Here is a 23,746-nt window from a genome sequence, read left to right as displayed (position 1 = left end):
ATAATTACACAGGTTAGTTGGTTATGCACATTGATTTGGTTTGTGGAGGTCACGAGTTCAAGAATTGATCAAGTCATTTTGCAATATGTTTATTAGCATGCTTATTCTATTCATTTTGTTGATCAACTAGAAAAATATTTCATTGTATGGAAAGTTCAACTTTGTATGATGTTTTTTTTTTCTAAGTAAAACTATTCTATTGAAAATAAGAAAAATAATAATACAACAAGGCTCCATCCTTTGCGGTGTGTAACAACGTTATGTCATAATTGTCAAAAAAAGAAACTCGACTGCCCTTTGAGGGGAACCGTTCCGCGTGAGATTACAACAAAAAACTCACACAAGGGTCCCAGTTCAAAAACAATTAAAACATACCAAAAGGTTTGAAAAAATAGGAGTAAAAACCTCAAACATAAAGCTTATAAAACCTCCGTTGATCTGCAAGGTGACACCTGGTGACTAGACATATGGGTTGGGCACTCTGACCATGCAAGGAACCCCCTCGATGTCGTAAGGGTTGGGCTCTTCCACAATGCGACACATGTAATCATCCTCTACTGATGTGCCGCGCGAGATGCCACTTGTTGTTTGAATGCCTACTGAGCTACCCTCCGCTGCATGCATGCCTGATGTGTCATCTGGGGTGCCACCAGTAGCCTTCGTGCCACTCGCTCTGCCCTCAGCTACATGCTCACTTCCAGCCAGCTCCTTGCCATGCAAAATTTCAATTTTCCCTACCTTCTGTTGTTTTTTTGGTTCACTGTCATCCCTATTCCTCTTAGTTGCATTCTACTTAGCACCGTTGTGCCTTTTCCCTAGTCTGCAATCGTGGGTCTGGGCATCCTGCTCAGCCTGTGAACTAGTATCCTCATTGAAGGTTATGGTAACCGTGGCTAAGATTTCTGTCTGAATCAACGAATTCTGGAAGTGAAATTCGGTGGTATGGTGAGATGGGTGAGGGGGGGTGAGGGAATTCTCTGTTTGGGTAGCTGCGTTTGTGCTTTGGATGCCATGGGCCTGTGACTTCCCTCTACCATTCCACGTATCATGGTATCTTCCATAGAAGGGACCACGGGAATGAGTGATGGATGGGGAGGAGAATCGAGTAGCAAAATTAGGGCTGGGCATTACGGGGGAGCGTATGCTTCCACCTCGACTACCCTCGCATCTGCACCACATGCAATGTCGAGTGCGCACCATGACTGTGATGATTTCAGGATTTGCAGGTGGGGAGGTGGAGGTTTCTCGGGGATTGAATTGGTTATGCTGAGGAAGAACAGAGGAATTCTGAGTGTGAGAGGGCTTAGTAGAATTGGCGGGCGGCTCAGAGGAGGGACTAGCTGTTGAGGCCGAGTGGAAGGCGAAATGGAAAACCAGGCTTTGAGTGAAGTGAGTTCCCGGGCCTAAATCAATGCAGCAGAGGAGATTGCAGCGCCTCCCATGGTAGTGCGAGAACTAGGTGTTGCAGCAGCCTGAGGGCAGAGACATTGCAGAGGCAGAGGATAATGGATAGGAGCGGTGGTATGATTATCATCAGAGGTCATCTTTGTGTGGAGCCAAGGTGGGTAGTTGCAGACTGGTTGAAGGCATCGCCCACTTAAATGCCATTTATGGCTGGTGTTAATGCCATTTTTAGACTGATGTGGCGGATTATGGAGGGCCATGTGGTATGGCCACATGCCGTCCCGTTCTGCCGCCACCTTACTATCTTTGCTGGGCACCCGCATCCGGGAAACATTGTATGATGCTAATATAGTTGCAAATCATCTTTTATTTTTTATTCTAATGGAATTCAATGTTTGAAGATTCCATGAATTCCTTTGTATGATATATTTTTTAATAGGTTGGAGAAAGAGTTTGATCAAGGAATGAAAATAATTTGAATAAATATGTTTGTAAATAATAAGTTGATCCAGTTTGAAATGAAATCAAATAGAGGTCCAAAAGGAAACTAGAGAAGGAGGCTCAAGTGTTGATTAGGTTAGATCCTAGAGTAGGTTGGAGGTCGCTCATTATTGAGGTTGAAGTTTAGAGCAAGTTGGAGCCTGCTCATTATCGAGGTTGAAGGTTAGAGTAGGTTGGATCCTACTCATTATCAAGGTTGGTGCCCCAATTAGGTTGTAGCCTATAGCAAGCAATTGCTTGCATAATTCAAGGTTGATACCTCAATTAGGTTGTATCTTATTGCAAGCGGTAACTTGCATATCTTGGGGCTAGTTTCCTTCAGCGGTTTGTAGCCTACAAATATTTGTAATTAATTGAAGATAAAGAAGTAGAAGATTTGTGGTTATTTCCCGTATGGGTTTCCACATAAAATTTTGTCTCTTTTTATGATGTGTTGACTTCTTCAAGTGTTTATGGTAATTTGATGATTTTTTGTTATAGTTGATGATATGATTCTTATTTTTCATTTTTATATGGTTTTTTTTTATTATAAGAAATTGTGAAATAGTAAATTGATCTTGCATTGATTCAACCCCCTTCTTAGTATGAATTTTGGGTCAACAAGAAGCTCATTTGTACAAGGATATGGAGGTACATAACTCCAAAGGCATCATCAAGGGAAGTACTAAATATATATTTCCATTCGAGTAGCCTTAACACAACCTCTTCTCATTCAAATACATGCAAGCTCAATACACCATAGACCATATAGTCATACACCAACATTCTCTCCCTACAGTCGATACAATAACAATTTGTCTAGGTCCATGTCTTTGTTCTCGAAAACCATCTGATGAGTCCTTGAAATTTGCATTGATTGGTTTGGACCAGACCAAAAAATTATTTTTTTTCATAGTTTTGTGGTTATGGAAATCTCGTTATTGAGCACTAATGGGAGATCGAGTTTTAATGAGTGAGACAACCATTGCCAACATGGCGTTGGAAGCTAAAATATGCATGAAATTAGCAACATAAAAAGCACACACCAATTCCTGCTCCAGCAACATCAAAGAACAAAACACACATAAAGGCTCCAATGCCAACCCCAACCAAACATGAAAGGGAAATAGAATCCCCAACACCAATTGCCAAGGAGTCTCATAGTCCTACACGAATCCTTCAACAATTTTTTCTCTTGATAAGGCCCGTTATTTTCACTAAATCGTTTTTGGGTAAAAGAGCATTTTAATCATAATTTCAAAAAAAAAATATGGGAAAAAAATTATTAGATTTTTTTTTACTCGCCAATAAGAGATTTGTTTTTTGGATTTAACTATTTTGGTAATTTTTTTGTGAGACTATTAAATTGAAATTGTTGTAAAAGATGTGGTTTTGATATTATGGTTGAGTTAAGGAAAATGGGGTTCCTTACTCCATATAATTATCATACCTAGAAAAGGAAAATTGGAAACAATTATTACAATCCAAGGGACAGGAAAATGTTAAGTGAAATTCAACAAGTTTTTACAAAAGAAGTTGAAAATGTTTCCTACAGGAATAAGTAAGATGAATCCATGAGGTTGATTTAATCTAGTATTTAATATTGAATAATGTACCACTCCAAAATAAAACTAGGATAAGTTGGCCTCTAAGTTTGGGAATGTTAATGAATTCCACACTTTAGAATGGGAAAAATGAAGCATAATGTATTTTTTTGATCTTGTCAAAACTAAAAGGTCTTTTTTAAGTTTTCTCATCTACCTTTTGTGCAACAAATGATGCCCTTGGTGACTCATTGAAAATGTCCAACTTTCAGACATTTTTTTATCATCTCATTTGACAACAATCTAAGCTCAAGGAGCTATATGTTCTTTCTATCTCTTAAAATCAATATTTGTTGGAACATAACTCCAAAGGTTAACATAGCCCTTGTCTCAATAAAAGAAAAATACTACTAAAGCCTGTGACTCTCCCTCCAAGCCTCAACAGAATACTAATTCTCCAACTCCACCTTCCTAGAACAATGGGTCCTCCTCCAAGACAAAGAAAACAAGAAAAAAGAAGAAGAGAAAAATGGATGAAACATCTACTTTTGTGGCAAATGTAGGCATACTGAAACAAAATTTTCGGAAAAGTCGCAAATATTAGATGATAGTATGAATAAGCACAATATATCAATAGGAAAAGGACATGCTTTATCATCCCAATCCCTAGTTAGATGTACAGATCACTAGATACTTGACTCAAGGGCATCACATCATATGACTCCTTGTCAAGATTTGCTCCATTCTATATCCCATGGTGGTATTTTTATAAATGCATTCAATGAATCTACTTGACTGGAGGTTTTGGGGTTAGGTATTATGCAATTAACTAATGGGTGCATTAACAATGTGCTCCTAGTCCTTGAAATATGTACAAATTTATTATTCATTTATCATATATGTCATTTTGGTGATGGGAAAACAATGGAGTTTTATCCAAAACAAGTAGCTATTATAAAACTACATGATCTAGGAGTTTTTGTTTTTATTGGATATGTTAATCATGCTTACAGTTTATATAATTTTATTAGCTTTTAGTCGGCTTCCCTAGATTCTTCTTTTATAGCTCATGTTGATTGCTTGAGTAGGCCTTGACATGAAATATTTGGCCATCTAAACTATAGTTATTTGCAGCAAATGTTCACTCAAAATTTGGTTTCAAATCTTCCAAAAGTTTCTCATATTGATGGGGTGTCTGCAGGTTTCACTCTTGGAAATCAACACCAAGATCCATTTCCTAAAGAGAAATATTTAAGGGAAATTACACCTCTTGAGTTGGTGCATAGTGATTTAACGAATTTTTCAATTCCTTTATCATGGGCCAAGGATGCACTAACCTTTATTGATGATTTCCCGTTGCACACATGGGTGTACTTCCTCAAGTACAAGAGTGAAGTCTTTGCAACCCTCAATATCTTTAAAGCTTTCACTGAGAAACAATAATCATGCTCCATCAAGAAGAGACACATTGATAACGACAAGGGGAGGGGGAGGGGATATGTCAATAATGCATTTCAATATTTGTAAATGGGATATGGGATTCTTCATCAAATCCCTATTCTGTATACTCCTTAACAAAATGGTGATGCTAAAAGGAAGAGTGGAATATAAAAAGATATGGAAAATTACATGATTCAGTCCAAGAACATGGCTCTTATTTTTTGGAATGAACTAGTTAATTGTGCCAATTGTATTCAAATTAGAATGCCTCATAAGGAAATTTAGCATATTTGTCAAGTGGAAGCATGGATACACGAAAAACCTAATGTTTTTTTTTTCAAGGTATTTGGTAGTCATGCTTGGGCATTAATTCCAAATGAAAAGTGAAAATCCATGGAAAAGAAGAGCCAGCAATTGATATTTGATGGTTATTGTGAGGAAATGAAGGCTTATTGGCTCATTTATCCTACTTCTAAGGAATTTTTGTTTTGAAGAGATATACACTTTGATGAGATAATATAGGGTACTCTATCCCTCCTTTATCATAAATAATAATTGATAATGGTTATGATAATTGTGATGTTTCTTAAGATTTGGCATAAGAGGAATGTTTTTTTTTAATTTCCTCAACTAGAAGAACATCTACCAACAACACCATTAGAATCGGAGCATTCAAATAAGGAATGACGTCTTCCAAATGAATCCTTGAGGAGAAGCCTTTACAATAGAAAGCATCTTGATAGATATGGCTATGACAAATAATTTTAGTTATCTAGCCTCAAATCAACAACAATAAAAAAGGGATCTCCCTTTTCGGTAATGCCATTTTAGAAGATCCACAACAATTTTCCTGATTTTCCTAGAATACCTAAGTGGGATGCTACCATGAGAGACAAGTATTATTCTTTGATGAAGAATCATACATGGAATTGTATTCCTCTTCCAAAGGGACTTAATTTGGTTTGTTGCAAGTGGGTCTACAAAACCAAATATGTTGTATATGATTCTATTTACAAACATAAGGCATGTCTTGTGGTCAAAGAATTTTCATACATTGAAAGAATTGATTATTATGATACTTTTATCCCTATTTCAAAGATGCATTCTATATGTCTTATGCTCTCTCTAGCAACCTTCCAAGGTTGGTTAGTTTACCAAATGAATGTAAAGAGTTCCTTTGTGCATAGAGATTTACATTAGGAGATTTACATGGAGCAACCCCCTTAGTTTTGTGTAGGATATTTCACTTGTTTGGAGGATTTGGAATTCTTTTTATGGTGTTGGGTCCCTATAATACTAGTGATTACCCCATTAATATTGTAGTTGCATCCCTTATTAATATTGTTGTGCCCCTATTGTCCCCATATTGTTATTACTGTGCCCCATAGAATCCCTCTATTGTTATTTTTGTGGCTTTATATTATTATTGTTAGGTCAGCTGGGTTATATTGTGACTCCTTAGACTGCTATATATAGAAAGGAGGTTTTGTCATTTGAATCATCCAAGAATTTTTCATTTATGTAATTTAAAGGAGGTTTCCCCCTCGAAGAGGCTGAATTTTAAGGCATTGATCTATCTTTTCTATCTTTTTCTTGAGCTAGTTTCATAACATTTGGTATCAAAGCTTTGGATTCTAGGGTTTCACTGCTCCAAACAAGTCATCATGGAATTTTCGCTATAACGTTTTTTCTGAGACGTTTCAGAAGCTAAAAAAAATCCATTTGAGAAGACATCGCGCTGAAGATCAGGTCCGAATTTCAAAGCTTTTCACACTATATTTGCGGAGATATGATCTGAGGAAGTTGGTCTTTTTGCAGACTCCTAAATTACATTCCAAAAAGGTGACCTGGGGAAAATAGTCATAACTTTTTCTCTGAGCATCGGATTGAAATTTTGTAAGAAGGTATAGAAAGAGGATGGACTGCAGTTTTCTTGTATATATATTTTAGAGCCAAAGGTCGAAACAGTGACTCGCGGCATGTCTTACAATTTCTCTCTTCTGAACTAGTCTATAATCAGGTCACTGTGGGGGATTTCGCATAACTCTTCCTTGGATAATCCAATTTGGATCAGACTGGTGGCATTGAAAAGAGGACACAGAGGGCCACCGTAGATCGCAATTTTAGAACTGGATGACTTGAATGTACAGAGATAAATCAGAGGCAATATCGAGCTCCTAAAAAGTGAAAAAAGGTGTGTAGATTCTTTTAAATTTTTGCTTAAGATTGGTTTGAAATTTATTTTGAAGGAATTCAAAGGGCATAGTAGAGCATTATTATTGGTAACTCATGCCTCTAGGAAATAAAATGCAAACACCTAGTAAGGAACCTGAAATCTCTAACATGACTCATGAAGAAGAGGAAGAAATGCTACATGATATATCAAAATTACAAGAACAAGTGCAACAAATGTCACTCTCAAAAAAGCTAATAGAAACTAAGATAAAGGGTGTGGAAACTAAGATGGACGATTTGAAGATAGATTTGGAGACAGATTTGAAGAGAGACATGGCAGATTTGAAGACAGATTTGACAAATTTTCTACAAGAAATACTTACTAATGGTGAAAAGGTAGTAAAGGAAACTCATGATGCGAACAAAAGAAATGTTAATCATGATATCATAGACTCTAATGTGGGATCAAAGACCCACCATATTCCAAAAATCGATATGAGGAAGTTCGATGGCAAGGATCCCGCAACATGGATATTATAGATGGAGCAATTTTTCAATCTCAATAATGTGCAAAACACACAAAAGGTACGTATTGCAACTTTATATTTGGAACCATATCAGTTTGTATGGTATCAATGGCTTTGCTCTTGTAAACAATTTATCACTTGGGCAATTTTTACAGAAGAATTGATAGCACATTATGAGGATACAAAAAGAAACACTTTTTTAGCCAATTGATAAGTCTCAAACAAAAGGGTTCAATAATGGAGCACATTGAGGAGTTCCAAAAATTGAACATAAGGGTAAAAAATATTCCAGAGGAGCATAGGATTGATGTGTTCATAGGGTCTTTAAAGGATAATATCCAACAAGATGTTCGCCTTTGGGAACCTGATTCATTAGAGAAGGCATTCAGGTTAGAAAGAAAAATGGAAAGAAAAATTATGGCAACCAGGAAGCATACCACTCACAAGTATAAAAATGGAAGTGTTGTTGCCCCTAGTCTTCCACAACCTATAAGGTTGACACCACAACAATTGGAAGAAAAAAGAGCAAAAGGGCTTTGTTACAGTTGTGATAGCAAATACACTAAAGGTCATAAGTGTGCTGAGAAGAAATTATTCTACATAGATTGTGAAGAGGAAGAAGAAAAGGAGCAAGAAGGGTCAAAAGAAGAAGATATACTCCAAGAACAAAGCCTAGATAAAGAAGAAATGAATCCGACCATATCTTGTAATGCATTGGTAGGAATTACCACTCCTCAAACCATCAAGATAGAAGGACAAATCAAGAAGAAAAAGGTAATAGTGTTGATTGATTCAAGAAGTACCCACAATTTTATTCATTGTAAGGTAGCAAAAGAATTGAATTTCTTCTTATATCCAGCACCAGAGTGTCAAGTGATGGTTGCAAATGGAGAAATAATAAATTGCTCTCGAAAGTGCCATAATATCAAGCTATCCATGGGAGAATATGTATTGACTATCCCAATGCTTTCCATTCCAATGGGAGGTGTTGATATTGTACTAGGAGTCCAATGGCTACAATCCTTCGGTATAATAGCTTTTAATTTTCAAGAACTTTTCATGAAATTTCCTGTGGAAGGAAAGGAAGTTGAATTAAGGGGTATTGTAGGGAAACCGAGAAAGATAATCAGCTCTAACAGTATGACAAAGCTTCTAAAAAAGGAACAAAGTGGTGTAATTGCATAATTATGTTCGCTAGATGTTTCCACATTGGAATCATCTATTTCTCCAGATCTCCAAAAAGTCTTGGACAATCATTCCAAGGTATTTGAGAATCCCAAAGGTCTCCCACCTATGCGTGATCATGATCATGCTATTCATCTGATTCCAGCAAGTGTTCCTCCAAACATCAGGCCATACAGATATCCGTATGCCCAAAAGAGTGAAATTGAACATATGGTTGCAAAAAAGCTAGAGGCTGGTATAATTCAACCGAGTCAAAGTTCTTTCTCTACCCCAGTAGTATTGGTGCACAAGAAGGATGGATCATGGCGCATGTGTCCGGATTATAGGGAGCTCAACAAGCTCACTATTAAAGATAAGTTTCCCATTCCTGTCATTGATGAATTACTGGATGAATTGATCTGGATCAATTTATTTCACCAAGTTGGATCTTCGTTCAAGATATCATCAATTCAGAATGAAGACTGAAGACATTCAGAAAACAAAATTTAGAACTCATGAGTGTCATTATGAATTTTTGGTCATGCCTTTTGGCCTTACCAATGCACCTTCAACATTTCAAGGTTTGATGAATTCCATTTTCAAACCATTCCTTAGAAAATTTGTGTTAGTATTTTTTGATGATATACTAATCTACAGCAAGTCTTGGAAGGATCATGTTGAACATGTTGACAGGGTGCTACAACTATTGGAGGAGAAACAATTATATGCAAAAAGATCCAAATGTTTCTTTGGAGTACAAGAGGTGGAATATCTAGGTCATATTGTATCTCAGGAAGGAGTTAAGCTAGACCCTAGCAAAATTAAAGCCATTAAGGAATGGAAAATCCCCACATCCATAAAGCATCTGCGAGGATTTCTCGGGTTGACAGGGTATTATCGCAAGTTTGTTAAGAATTATGGGAGAATAGTAGCACCTCTAACAACATTATTGAAGAAAGATGCATTTTCATGGACTCCAGAAGCAACAAAGGCCTTCGAACATCTTAAACAGGCAATGTGCCAAGCACCGGTCTTAGCTACACTAGACTTCACAAAAACCTTTATTATGGAATGTGATGCTTTAGGAAATGGAATTGGTGTTGTTTTAATGCAAGATGAAAGACCCATTTCTTTTGAAAGTCGTCCAATCAAGGGAAAGTTTTTACACAAAGTGATTTATGAGAAGGAAATGTTGGCAATACTCCATGCACTTAAGAAATGGCGGCCCTACCTAATGGGAAGACACTTCAAGGTAAAAACAGATCATGATAGCCTTAAATACTTTTTAGAAAAAAGATTATCCTCTGAAGAGCAGCAAAAGTGGGTCACAAAGATGTTGGGTTATGACTTTGAAATCATCTACAAAAAAGGGAAGCAAAATGTGGTGGCAGATGCACTCTCAAGAAAGGATGAGGATGTGGAAGCATTGTTGTGAGCCATTTCTATTATCCAACCAGATTGGATAAACGAAGCAAGGGAGGAATGGAAGAATGATGAAGAAGTTTGGGCACTTATTCGAAAGTTACAACAGAATTCCAGTATGTCTGATACATTTAGCTGGCAAAATGATTCGTTATGGTACAAAGATCACTTATACTTCTGTAAGAATTCCCAACTAAAACAAAAGATTCTTATGGAATTGCACACTTCTCCCTTAGGAGGGCACTGAGGATTTTTAAAAACTTACCACAGGGTTAAGAAGGATTTTTTTTGGGATGGACTTAAATCAGATATTCAAAAGTTTGTGGCAGAACGTTTGGTTTACCAATAAAATAAAGTTGAAACAATTAAGACACCGGGTCTATTAAAACCTTTATCCATTCCAAGCCACGTTGGGAGGAGGTTTCAATGGATTTTATCACAGGTTTACCCAGGTCTGAGGGAAAGAGTGTCATCATGGTGGTAGTTGACAGACTTACCAAGTATGCACACTTTTGTGCATTATCACATCCATTTAAAGCCAATACAGTTTCTACTACATTTATGGAAAAAGTTCAAAAGCTACATGGAAACCCAAAGATTATTGTAAGTGACAGAGATCCCATTTTCACTGGAAATTTTTCAACAGAATTATTTTCTTGTCTTGGTACCCAGTTAGCTCATAGCTCATCTTATCATCCTCAATCTGATGGGAAAACTGAGATAGTAAACAAATGTTTGGAAGGATATCTTCGCTGCTTTGTATCTAATAAACAGACACAATGGGTCAAATGGTTGCCTCTGGCTGAATGGTGGTATAACACTTCCTTCCATACAGCAACAAAAATGACCCCATTTATGGCACTTTATGGATATCAACCACCATCCATCACATCATATTTAAGAGAAAATTCTAAGGTTCAAGCAATAGAACATCACATCGAACATCAACAACAAGTCCTCCAAATCTTAAAGGATAACCTCGTGTTGGCACAAAATAGAATGAAACAACAGGCATATCAACATCACAGTGAAAGAAGTTTTGATGTAGGTGATTGGGTATTCCTACGGCTACAACCATATAAGCAAATGTCTCTCAAGCAAGCTAAGAAGGATAATAAATTATCACCAAAGTATTATGGTCCGTACAAGGTGTTGCAAAAGATTGGTACTATGGCATACAAATTGGAGCTTCCTGCAGCTTCTCGATTGCACCCAGTTTTCCATGTTTCATGTTTAAAGAAGATTATAGGCGACAAGCTTCCAGTTCAAACAATATTGCCAGAACTTGACGACGAAGGAAAAATTATATTGGAACCAGAAGCAGTCACAGAAACAAGAACTCGACAGCTACGAAATCGATCAATTTCGGAGTATCTTATCAAGTGGAAAAACTTATCCGCTGAAGATTCCACATGGGAGGATGAAAATTTTATACAGAAGCATCCAGAACTACTCAAGTGTTGAGGACAACACTTTTTTGAAGGAGAGGGGCATGTTGGGTCCCTATAATACTAGTGATTACCCCATTACTATTGTAGTTGCATCCCTTATTAATATTGTTGTGCCCCTATTGTCCCCATATTGTTATTATTGTGCCCCATAGAATCCCTCTATTGTTATTTTTGTGGCTTTATATTATTATTGTTAGGTCGGCTGGGTTATATTGTGACTCCTTAGACTCCTATATATAGAAAGGAGGTTTTGTCATTTGAATCATCCAAGAATTGTTCATTTATGTAATTTAAAGGAGGTTGCCCTCGAAGAGGCTGAATTTTAAGGCGTTGATTTATATTTTCTATCTTTTTCTTGAGCTGGTTTCATAACATATGGTCTCAAACAAACTCCTAGAACTTGGTAGGAGAAGATGGATAGTTTGTTTCTTGCTTATCGGTTCAACTATTGTCATTATGATCCTACAATTTGAACTCAGAGATAAGGATCTAATTTATTGATTCTAGTTCCATATGTGGATGATTTGATCCTCGCAAATAATTCCTTATCAATGATTTAGAATCTTAAGGAAGCATTGATGGGATGGTTTGCTATAATGGATCTTGGTCTGCTACATTACTTTTTTGTCTTGCAAGTTCACTAGTCATGAGAAGGGATCACCATATTCCAAAAAAATATGTCCTTCATTTACTTTAGCAATTTGACATGGCTAATTATAATCCTGCACCTACTCCCATTAAGTATGAAGTTAATCTTATTGCAAGTTGCACCTCACCATATGTGGATCCTACATTGTATCGCAAACTCATTGGTAGTCTATTGTATTTGACACACACTTGACTTGACATTGCTTGTGTAGTAGGATTTCTTTCTAGATTCTCTCATGATGTTTGTGAGAGCCACTCGAAAGCATTGAAGCATATTCTTAGATATATTCAGGGCACTTCCTATTTTGGTGTTCAATATTCCTGAGCTTGTAAGTTTCACATATTATCACTATGCTCAATTAGAGGATAATCCAAAGTCCACCTCTAGATTAGCTTTTTTTCTTGGGAAAAAAACAATAAAAAAATTGTATTATCTACCACAAAAACTAAGTATCAAGCTACAATTCTCGCAGGTCGAGAAGTTATTTGGTTGGACCACAATTACTACTTGAGTTTGATATTCAACAAGATCAAACTACTCATATTAGAGTGCAATACATATTTTTATAAATCCTATGAAGCATCAAAGGACCAAATATATTGAGATCCATAGGCACTTCATTCACCAACTTATTCAAGATGGCTTTCTTACCGTGAAGTATGTATCCACTAAATAACAAGTAATATATACTTTGAGAGAGTACTCATTTTTCTCTTTCTTTCTCTATTTTTTATGTAATCTATTTTGAGGGCAGTTTATTCATATAGGTTTTTCTCTTTTCTCAACAAGGATGTACATGAATATCTATGCAATTCTAATTGCTTGAACCCATTCTTTGTTTTCTTCTCCATTTCTTCCCTACTTTCACTTACCAAAGATATTAGATTTTCTAATAAAAAAACTTTGAAACTTATAAAGTAATGATATATTATAAATCTTATCTTATAGCTATTTCTAAAAAAATCATTGATTTTATAAATTAAATTAATATATAACCTTTTTGGTAAAGTAATAAATTATTTTTTCCCTTATCTCCTTTTTGTTTTAATTTTACACTCTTCATCCGTGAATGAAAATATCAGAAAACATTTCCCAATTGATAATCACATTAAAATAAAAAATATTCAGCAGCAAGAGCAAGGTTGGATAACTGAGAAATGCTTCCATATTAATAAATCATATTAAGTACATGATATTAGTAGTTTCGTCCCATTGAAACGACATCGAAAGCGTAAAAGCTTAGGAATGCTAAATATTGTACACAATGTGAATACGTCCATGGAAATTCGTAACTATCACTACGTTTTAGAAAACAACCCGCGGCAATGGGAAAGATAATTGAGTAAAGTTTACGCAATTAATAAATCACATTCATTACGTTCATGATATTAACTACATTCTTGAGGATATATAGTAGATCCATGTATCTAAGATATACCTGATTTGAATATCTAGGATATACATGCTTTGAAGCGACCTCTAAAGATTAAAAGCTTAGGACTGTTAAACTATCTACAGAACGGAGAGAGACGTAAATCGTAACTATTGAGACGCTTTTCAGAACTAACGAGTGGCAATGGGAAATATAACATAAAAACGCTTACCAAATTGATAAAACATATTAACTACATCCAAGAGGATATTAACGGTTTACATAATTGCATTTATAATAATTTAGTTTTCAATTTAATAGTGGAAATTTTATAATAATTTAGTTTTTAAATCGCCACTAGTATAGTTAGTAGTGAGTATAGTTAGTATTAGTGATTATTATAAATGCAGGTTGATTTATTATTATTATTATTATTATTAAAGGAAAATTAAATTATTTAGATTTATTGATGGATGGTTTTTAGGATAAATTTTTTCTCTTATCCAATACCTCTAAATTATGATAGTTAACCTATTTAGATCATTAATTTATTAGTTTCCATGTGAAAAAAATAATTTTTAACCAAAACAAAAACAAGTTTAAAACATATTTTAAACTGGGAAACAATTTTAAAACATATTTCAGACCGTCAAAATTTTCATATTGTGAACACATTTAAGATAAATTTTATATATCTTTTCCAGTTGTATTTAATCGTTTAGTTTTTATTTTTTATTAACGGTCCACCTATGGAAACTTCTCGCAAATCTAAAATTAATAGATTACGGTGTCATTTATAATAACACGACTCAGAAATCATCGATGGAGGCTCGATACACAGAGTCAGAACTTGTAAATTAATTTGAAGGTTAGTAATTGCAGTAGAAATTAAATTAGTCCTTAGTATAAAGTATTTAATGCGAATCTTTACGAGAGTGAACCTAAGGATCTTCAATGCAGCGGGGATGTTGAAAAAGATAGTGGCTTTGTGTGTTGGTTAGCAGCTTCTTCCTGACAAGACAACACAATGGCACGCCTGTCTACTCCAGCTTTAGTCCGCCGAAATTGATCACGGAATCGTTCATGAATCTGTGGTGTGAAGTCAAATAAATTCCGACAATTCAATTTCATTGTTAATTTCATGTACTCATTGGCCGGTCGTTTTTTTGATGTAAAGTTTTGTTCTATTCCTTTTGGTTTCGCTGTACAGAGTGCTGATTACAACCTCCCTTTTGGTTTCACTGTACAGAGTGCTGATTACAGCCTCCAAAGTATTGACGTTTTAAAGATAAACACCAATGTAAAAGTGGGTAAATCTCATAAAGTCGTTTAAATAACTAGTTTTTTAGTTAGATTTTTTAGATTTTTTGGTATAGTTTAAATAACTAATTTTTTAATTAGATTTTTTAGATTTTTTGGTATCAGAATTCAGTGGAAAAATTTCAGATGAAATCTTAATTTGCTTTATTTAAACTTTTGACCACTTAAAAAATCCCAAGGCATTTCTTCGATGGCAAAAAGCTTAAAAAAAAACACTAAAAACAATTCCCTTAAATAATTTAATGAAAAAAAGAAAAACTCCATTACAGATATATAGTGGTCCTCGAGCAGCTCACCACCAACTTGTCCCTTTTGAAGTTGAAGTTTAGCATTAAAGAAATAATATTTTGTTGAATATTATTTTGCATTTTATTACTCCTATAAGATAGTGGAGTCTGATAATCATGATGCTTCGTATGGTGTATGATTGATTCTATTTTATCGATTTTGACCGATGAATGTGCTTTCCATGTGTTGAAATCTTCCCTTTTGGCACAAATTTTCACAGTATTTTGTAATTAATGTGAATGATGGAATTTAGGATTACCTAATTTTTTAATTTAGGTACGTAGTGGCGATGTAAGTACACTACCAAATTCAATGAAAAAAAGAAAATATTCATGGTACAGGTTTTAATTTATGGGAACAAGTGTTTATATTTTGGAATAGGTTGTTGAGAATTTTAGTTTTATTAGATAATGGTTAGAGATTTAATTTTATAAAAGTAATATTATAGAATATTTAAAATAGTAATTATAATTTAAAAATAAAATTTATTTTAAAAAAGTTATGTTATTTTTATTTTTTAATTAATTAAATAATAATAAAAATGTATATTCATGTGTGATATTAATATTAATTATGAGTTTTTGTGCGAGTGGTATGAGTAAGTCATGATATTGTAACAAAATATATTTATAAGTTAAAGATTTTCATGATAAAATGAGGATGAATAAAGTTACTAATATTGTTATAGATTATTTTAAATCTATATATCTTTAAGTCATATATTAATTCTTTTAAAAATAATAATAATAATAGAGTTAATTTTTATGATTTTTTATGACCTTAACAAAGAGAGTAACAGAGAGAGATGATTTTTTACCAACCATTTAATTTTATATGGTTGCCTAGTTTATATAGGGGTGCATGTAATCTAATGATGGTTTCTTATGATGTGTTAGTGGTAATGCAAATTTACAAAAACACTTAGAAATAAATTTATGGCACAAAATAATCACATTTTTATTATTATTGCATGAATAGACTCAAATTCGATACATTTAAATATGTGTTGTGAGATCCAACTTATTCCAAACTTGGAGATATACCTTGAGACAATATCTCAACAATCTTCAACAAACCTCAATCAACTCTAATGTAAGCATTATTTCTAATAGTCTCCCTTAATGCTTATATCACTTAAAATGATACTGAAATCAAATAAAAATATTTTTGAACTTTCACTTCTCTCTCATTTGGTTTTCATGACTATATCAATCCACTTTTGAACTCTCGTAGACTATGCTCCTTTTGAACTATTCATTTTAAACTACCACTTCATTCATTGAATAACATCAATGCAATATTTGTAATGGCTGAAAAGTCCTAAAATACTACAAAAAATAGTCAAGAAAGAGAATCATTATATCGACATACTTCCATCTATCAAAACATAACAAACTATTATTTTTACAGTTATATAGGAAAGTAGATACTAAATGTATCCAACAGTCAATCACACAAACTAACCTTTTTCACATAAAATAGGTCATAAATTCACAAAGATAACTAGGTAATATTGTTCTTGGAGCACTGAAGTACAACATGAAAAACCAACTTGTAATAAAATGTAAACATAATTAAACTAGTGATGTGTTTTTGTGAAACTTGAGAACATCAAGATGTTAAAAATGGAAGAAATAAATATATTCTAAAACTTAGCAGCTCTCGGGAGCAAGTTGCACCTAGAGACTACCTCACTGAGAACACTCTACATTGATGATTTATCATCAATAATATATAAGTTTACACGATAATAGGAGAGTTAGAACTAACCCCTAGAAAGTAGGAACTAATTCCTAAACTAGGACACACACACAACTAATGAACAGACTCTCTCCAATAATACAAATTCTCCATTAATTTCAACACTCCCCCTTAATGGGGAAAGGGTTCACTAGTACTCCTAACATCTCCCTAGATAATTCAAATTTAATTCTTCCAAGGGGCTTGGTAAAAATGTCTGTTGCATGATCACAAGTATTACCATATTCAATATAAATTTCTTTTCACTGAACCTTCTCTCTAACAAAATGAAATTGTGTATCAATATGCAAACACAAGATTGTTTGCAAGTTTGATTGAGCTATGGTTGTCACATCTGATAACTGTAGCATCTTTTTGTTCTTCTCTCGCATCATGGAGAAGTCTTATCAAGAAAACTGCCTCACACGTTGCCGCACACATTGCTTGATACTCTGCTTCTGCTGAAGAGAAGGATACAATATTTTGCTTCTTACTACTCCATGTGATGACCCTAGAGCCAATGTTGAAAGAATAACCTATTATGGATCTTCTTTCATCTAGATTTTCGGCCAAATCTGAATCTAAAAACCTTGTCAATCTAACATCCAAAGAATCAATATATTTAATACCAAATTCGAAGGTTCCTTGAAGATACCTTAAGACACCTTTCACTGCTACCCAATGATTCTCAAGAGGCTTTTCCATGAATTGGCTCAAGACACTGACTGTAAAATATAAGTCAGGCCTAGATGTAGTTAAGTAAATCACACTCCTAACTAGCTGACTATACAATGTGGCATCCACCTCCTTAGAACCATCATTATTATGAAGTTTGATATTCTGTTGTAAAGGTATTGAGGCAGATTTGCACTCATCCATTCTGAATTTTTTCAATAAACCTCTAACATACTTCCCTTGAGTGAGAAAAGTTTGTCCAAAGTACCTCCAAACTTCTAGACCCAAACAATAGTGTAATTCTCCGAGTTATTTCATTTCTAACACTTGCAACATGTGCACTTTGATTTCTTTAATCAAATCATCAACATTTCTAGTGATAATTAAATCATCTACATATAAAGAAATCAAAACAATTTCCCCTTTTCATCAAGCACATTATACAGATTTGGGTTGTTTTTACTCCTCTTATAACCATGTTGCATGAAAAACGAATCAATTTTCTCATACCATGACTTGGGTGCTTGTTTTAAACCATAATGTTGGAAATACTGAGGGGGGGTGAATCAATATTTCTTATTATGTTGTTATTTTTATCACCAAAAACATATATATACATACATACATACATACATATATATATATATATATATATATATATATATATATATATATATATATATATATATATATATATATATATATGGAACATAGAAATAGATAGTTGAAACAAATGCTTTTATTAACACAAAGAGTGCAATGAAATAAATACAATTATATAATTGTTTGCAATCAGTTTCCAAGCACCAATCTTGGACTTAGGAGGACCAACTCCCAAGGACTTCAATCCTTCCAGTTCCTAAGATACTAGTTGCAAGGACTCCAATCCTACCTACTTCTGAGGCACCAGCCACAAGGGTTCTGACCCAATCTTGTCAAGGCACATTTGATCGTAATGTTCTACTCTCAGGACTCTTCATTACTGAGTTTTGTTTGTTTATGGCTTCATTGTAGTCTCCATGCTACAAAATCAATGACAACCAGTCTTCTTATGAAGGAGTCTTTACAACTCCTCATACTACCTCACACAGAGTCTCCAATAGCCTTCATGACCTATGATAATGTCTTCACACAACTTTAGTCAGTCTACTGTTAGCTGCACTAAGCTCTGCATAAAGAAAAACTTTCTATTCAAGCATTTGTTCTAATGTCACAATGAATGCTTCAGCATGAATGTTTCTCTATTGGCTACTTCTCCCCATCGACTGTCTATTGTCTTGTTGGTCCTTCGACCCTCTTTCTATTCTGCTAGACCCTCTGCTACTCCCCCTGTTTTCTCTAACTGTTTCAACAACACAACCACCAACCCATTCAAACAATTCTCTGTTTTCTTATACCTGACACCCCTCGCCTTTGGCTTCCTTTCTCCGCTAGCTCTTCGACTTCCTCAACGCTCGCTTATCCTATCAGCTTCCTCCTCAGTCATTGTCATTTCCTCTGCGTTGTTCGAGTTCACTGATACTCTAGGGACACGTAAATTTATAAGATAGGTTCAAAAGAGAACACAGAGAAATCATGTTCCACATTACACCATAACAACGTTCATTTTTTTATCATTATGGACATACACAGGATTTTATAGTTTAACATAGATGTTATGTCCTAATTGCAATCTCAATCGCCATGATTCACCCCATTGAATTAACGTTCAGCCTCCTGAACCATTGGAAAGTTATCATAAGCCTTTTGGCCTAAAAAACCCCATGTAATACAGTTATTGAAATACACAGGAAAATTATGAAAAATGTGACCGAAACTCTAAAGGGAAGACTTCAAATATATTTTACCCACAACTATTCTTGTATCAGATCCACTACATAAATCGCAATCGGCAATCAAGGCTTCTGGGGCTTTTCCTTTATCTTTACACCGAAACCACCAATACATTGAAAAACCTTTACACACGGAACTCAAGGTTTATATAGTCGAGTTTATAAAATCCATCGGGTTCGATTGTGCAATCACAATCAGCAAAAGGAGGCTTCCGGGGCACCTTTATATATCAACCCCATGACATCACCGATGGCCGATGGGCCGATCCTCCTGCGGATGCGATATAACATTAAACCTACCTTAATGTTGTCATCAGGTCCACATATATGTATCGCAATCAATGGTTTTGGGTGATGGCACATAGTCGAACTGCCGATTCCCACTATCGCCGATATTTATGTCCACTCCGATAGTGTATTGCATATATATATGGTTTTTGTCGCTGATAGTGTATATGGCCTATATATATATATATATATATATTTCTACTCCCGATAGTGTATTCTGTGGCATATATGGCTCCCGATAACATATATGCAATCCATATGTTCTCCGATGGCTCTGTCTACTTCCTCCAATGGCTCTGTTTGCTTCCTCCTATGGCTCTGTTTGCTTCCTCTGGCTCCTCGAATATTGCCATATTGACATCAATGACAAATTGTGTCCTACAATCTTCCCCTTTGTTATTGATGGCAATATTCTTCTACTCTCCCCCTTTGACATCAATGGCAAAGGAACGCATACAAACTCCCCCTGTCGAACTGCTCCCCCTGTCCTGCGACATCTTTATGAATGAACTTAAGTGATGATAAAGAGATAACCCCCATATTTTGACGCAGATGTTCAAATGCCTCTCTAGGAAGAGGTTTTGTGAAAATATCAGTTATCTTCTCCTTAGTACTGATATATTCCAAGACGATGTTTTGTTCAGCTACTTGTTCACAAAGGAAATGATACTTGATTGGTATGTGTTTGGTCCTTGAGTGCATCACTGGATTTTTGCTGAGACTGATAGCACTTGTGTTGTCACAATAGATAGTAATTGCTTGATCTGTACCTATGTTGACATCTTTTAGAGCTTCCTTCATCCATAGTATTTGAGTACAACAGTTTGCTGCAGCTATATACTCGGCTTCAGCTGTGGATAATGATATGGATGATTGTTTTTTGCTAAGCCAGGATACTAAACAGTCTCCTAGGAAGAACGCATTTCCACTAGTACTTTTCTGATCATCTACACTTCCAGCCCAATCAGCATCGGTGTATGCAGTTACCATCAGAGTTGAGCTCTTAGGGTACCAAAGACCAAAATCAAGAGTTCCTTTCAGGTACCTGATAATTCTTTTTAGAACTAACAGATGTTATTGTTTGAGAGCTGATTTAAATCTTCCCACCATTCCTACTGCCTGTGTTATATCAGGTCTTGTGGCAGTTAAGTATAGAAGGGCTCCGATTATTGACCTATAATGAGTCGCATCTACAGGAGGGGAGTCATTATATTTGCTCAATTTGCAGTTTGTGGTCATAGGTGTGCTCATGGGTGCACAGTCCTCCATTCCATATCTTTTGAGCATGTCTTTTAGATATTTGGCTTGAGATATACATAATCCTACTCTCGTTCGAGATACTTGAAGTCCAAGGAAGTGAGATAGCTCACCTATCATTGACATCTCGAACTCTTTTGACATGTTTTGAGAAAATTCATGGCTCATTTCATAATTATTGCTAGCAAAAATCAGATCATCGACATAAACAAGAGTAACTAGTAACTTACCTTCATCTGTCTTTATGTATAGATTACATCTAGCCACTACCTTTTTGAAGCCTTGTTGTTGTAGATAGTGATCCAATCTTACATACCAAGCTCTAGGATCTTGTTTCAACCCATATAAAGCCTTTTTCAACTTACAGGCTAAGTTATTTCCTTCTGTTAGATCAAACACTTCTGGTTGCTCCATGTAGACTTCTTCCTTGAGTTCCCCATTTAGAAATGTTGATTTTACATCCATTTGATAGATTTTGAATCCTTTTGAGCAAGCAACTGCCAAGAACATCCTGATAGCTTCCATACGAGCTACTGGTGCAAATGTCTCTTCAAAGCCAATTCCTTCAATTTTTTAATAGCCTTTGCAGACAAGCCTTGCATTGTTTATGATAACATGTCCTTCTTCATTCATTTTATTTTTGAACACCCATTTGGTTCCTACTATGTTTTTCTCCTTTGGACTAGGTACCAGCTCTCATGTCTCATTCTTCTCAATTTGGGACATTTCTTCTTCCATGGCTTTTACCCAATGAGGATCCTTACTTGCTTCTACAAATGTTTCTGGTTCTATCATGGATAGAAGAGCAATAATTTTTCTTTTTGGTGTAATTGTCATCCTTCTTCGGGTTTGGATTCCTTCATCTCTATTGCCAATAATCTGCTCTTCTAGATGATATTTCTGGATAAACTTCATCTTTGAAGGGGTATGAGGTGGTTCTTTTTCCTCTTCTTCTTCTTCCTAATCTATTTCTTCTTCTTTAGGTTCTTCTTCTTCAATGAGAATATCATCTTCATGTTCTTCAATTTCTTTTTCTGGAAGGTCTTCATCAATCTTGACATCAATACTTTCCATTGTTTTCTTTAGTCGAAAATTGTAGCACTTGTAGAATTTGCTCCATGTAGAGTATCAAAGGAATATCCCTTCATCAACCCGAGAGTCAAACTTTCCTGGTGAGCCATCATTGATTTTTATGAAGCACTTGCTTCCAAAGATATTGAAGTACTTTACTGAAGCAGGTCTTCCTTTCCATAATTCATAAGGAGTTTTTTCACAATTTGGTCTTAATTGAGTTCGATTTAAGGTATAGACAGTTGTCTCAACTAATTCTCTCTAGAATTTTGGCTGCAAGTATGCTGCTAATAACATTATTCTGGCCATTTCTTGAACTGTTTGATTTCTTCTTTCAACTACCCCATTTTTCTGGGGTGTTCTGGTAGTAGAGAATTCTCTTTTAATTCCATGTATGTTACAGAACTCATTAAACTCTTTTGATGTGATTTCTCCCCCTCTATCTGTTCTGAGGCACTTAATTTTTGAGTCCTTTTCATTTTCTACAAGTGATTTTAGATTCTTAAAACACTCAAATGTTTCAGATTTTTATTTTAAAAAATATATCCACATCATTCTAGTATACTCATCAAAAAATAAAACGAAGTACCTTTCTCCTTGGAGTGCCTGATTTCTAGTTGGTCCACATAAATCAACATGGATGATCTCCAAGGTCTTTGATGTAGAGAGCTCCTTGATCTTATGGCTGGTTCTGGTTTGCTTTCCATGTTGACAAGGACCACATACTCCTTAATTTGGTTTGAATAGCCTTGGGATGTCTCATACAGCTTTAATCTTGCTGATATTGATCAAATTTTCAAAGCTTGCATGTCCAAGTCACTTGTGCCACAACCAAATTTCATCTGTCTGAATCAAGTAGCATTTATTTTCTTGAATCTTGTTTAGAATGTAAATGTTGTTTGGTGTTCTCACCCATTTCGCCACAAGTTTCACTGAGGAGGAGTTCCTTATTTCACAATCTTTGGTGCTAAAGACAAAATTATGTCCTTGATCACAGATTTGGCTGACACTCAAAAGGTTTTGTTTGAGCCCGTCTACTAGTAGAGCATCTTGAGCTTTTCATTTTCCATTGATGAGGGTAATAGTTCCTTTTCCCGTAATTCTTCCCTATCCACTTCCAAAGGACACATTTCCTTCCTTTTTGCTTAATGAGACAAACTTCCTTTTGTCCCATGTCATGTGTCTGGAGCACCCACTATTCACAAACTAATGGTTTTCATTATTTTGAGCATATAGAGCCAGGCCACATTTATCCATGTTGGGATTCTCACTACTTGCTTTTCTCCCTCTGAGTGGGTGGTTTTGTTCATAGTGTCCATTATTGTAGCATAATGAGCAAATCAGATCAAATTTGGTCAAGGGATCAAATGAATTGAAGGTTTTGATTTTTCCCTGCCTTTTGGGGACATATGGTTTGATTATTTGATCCTTTAGCTTTGGCTTTTCACTCTTGCGAGCCATGCAATGTCTAGCTTGATGACCAAAGTTTTTACAATGAAAACAATGTCCAAGAAAGATAGTTTTGTACCTATTGTAGTAGCCACGGTTTGAGTCAATTTCCTTCCTTGGAATTACTCCTGCTTCATTCTTTGGATTTGAGATGGGACTTTGATGGAATACTAGTTTGTCTTTGTTGTAGTATCCATG

This window comes from Pinus tabuliformis, chromosome 1_1, assembly GCF_031772625.1.
Source record: "Pinus tabuliformis cultivar Carrire ecotype Pingquan chromosome 1_1, CPIR1, whole genome shotgun sequence".
Classification (NCBI taxonomy): domain Eukaryota; kingdom Viridiplantae; phylum Streptophyta; class Pinopsida; order Pinales; family Pinaceae; genus Pinus; species Pinus tabuliformis.
This window is presented reverse-complemented; position numbering follows the sequence as displayed.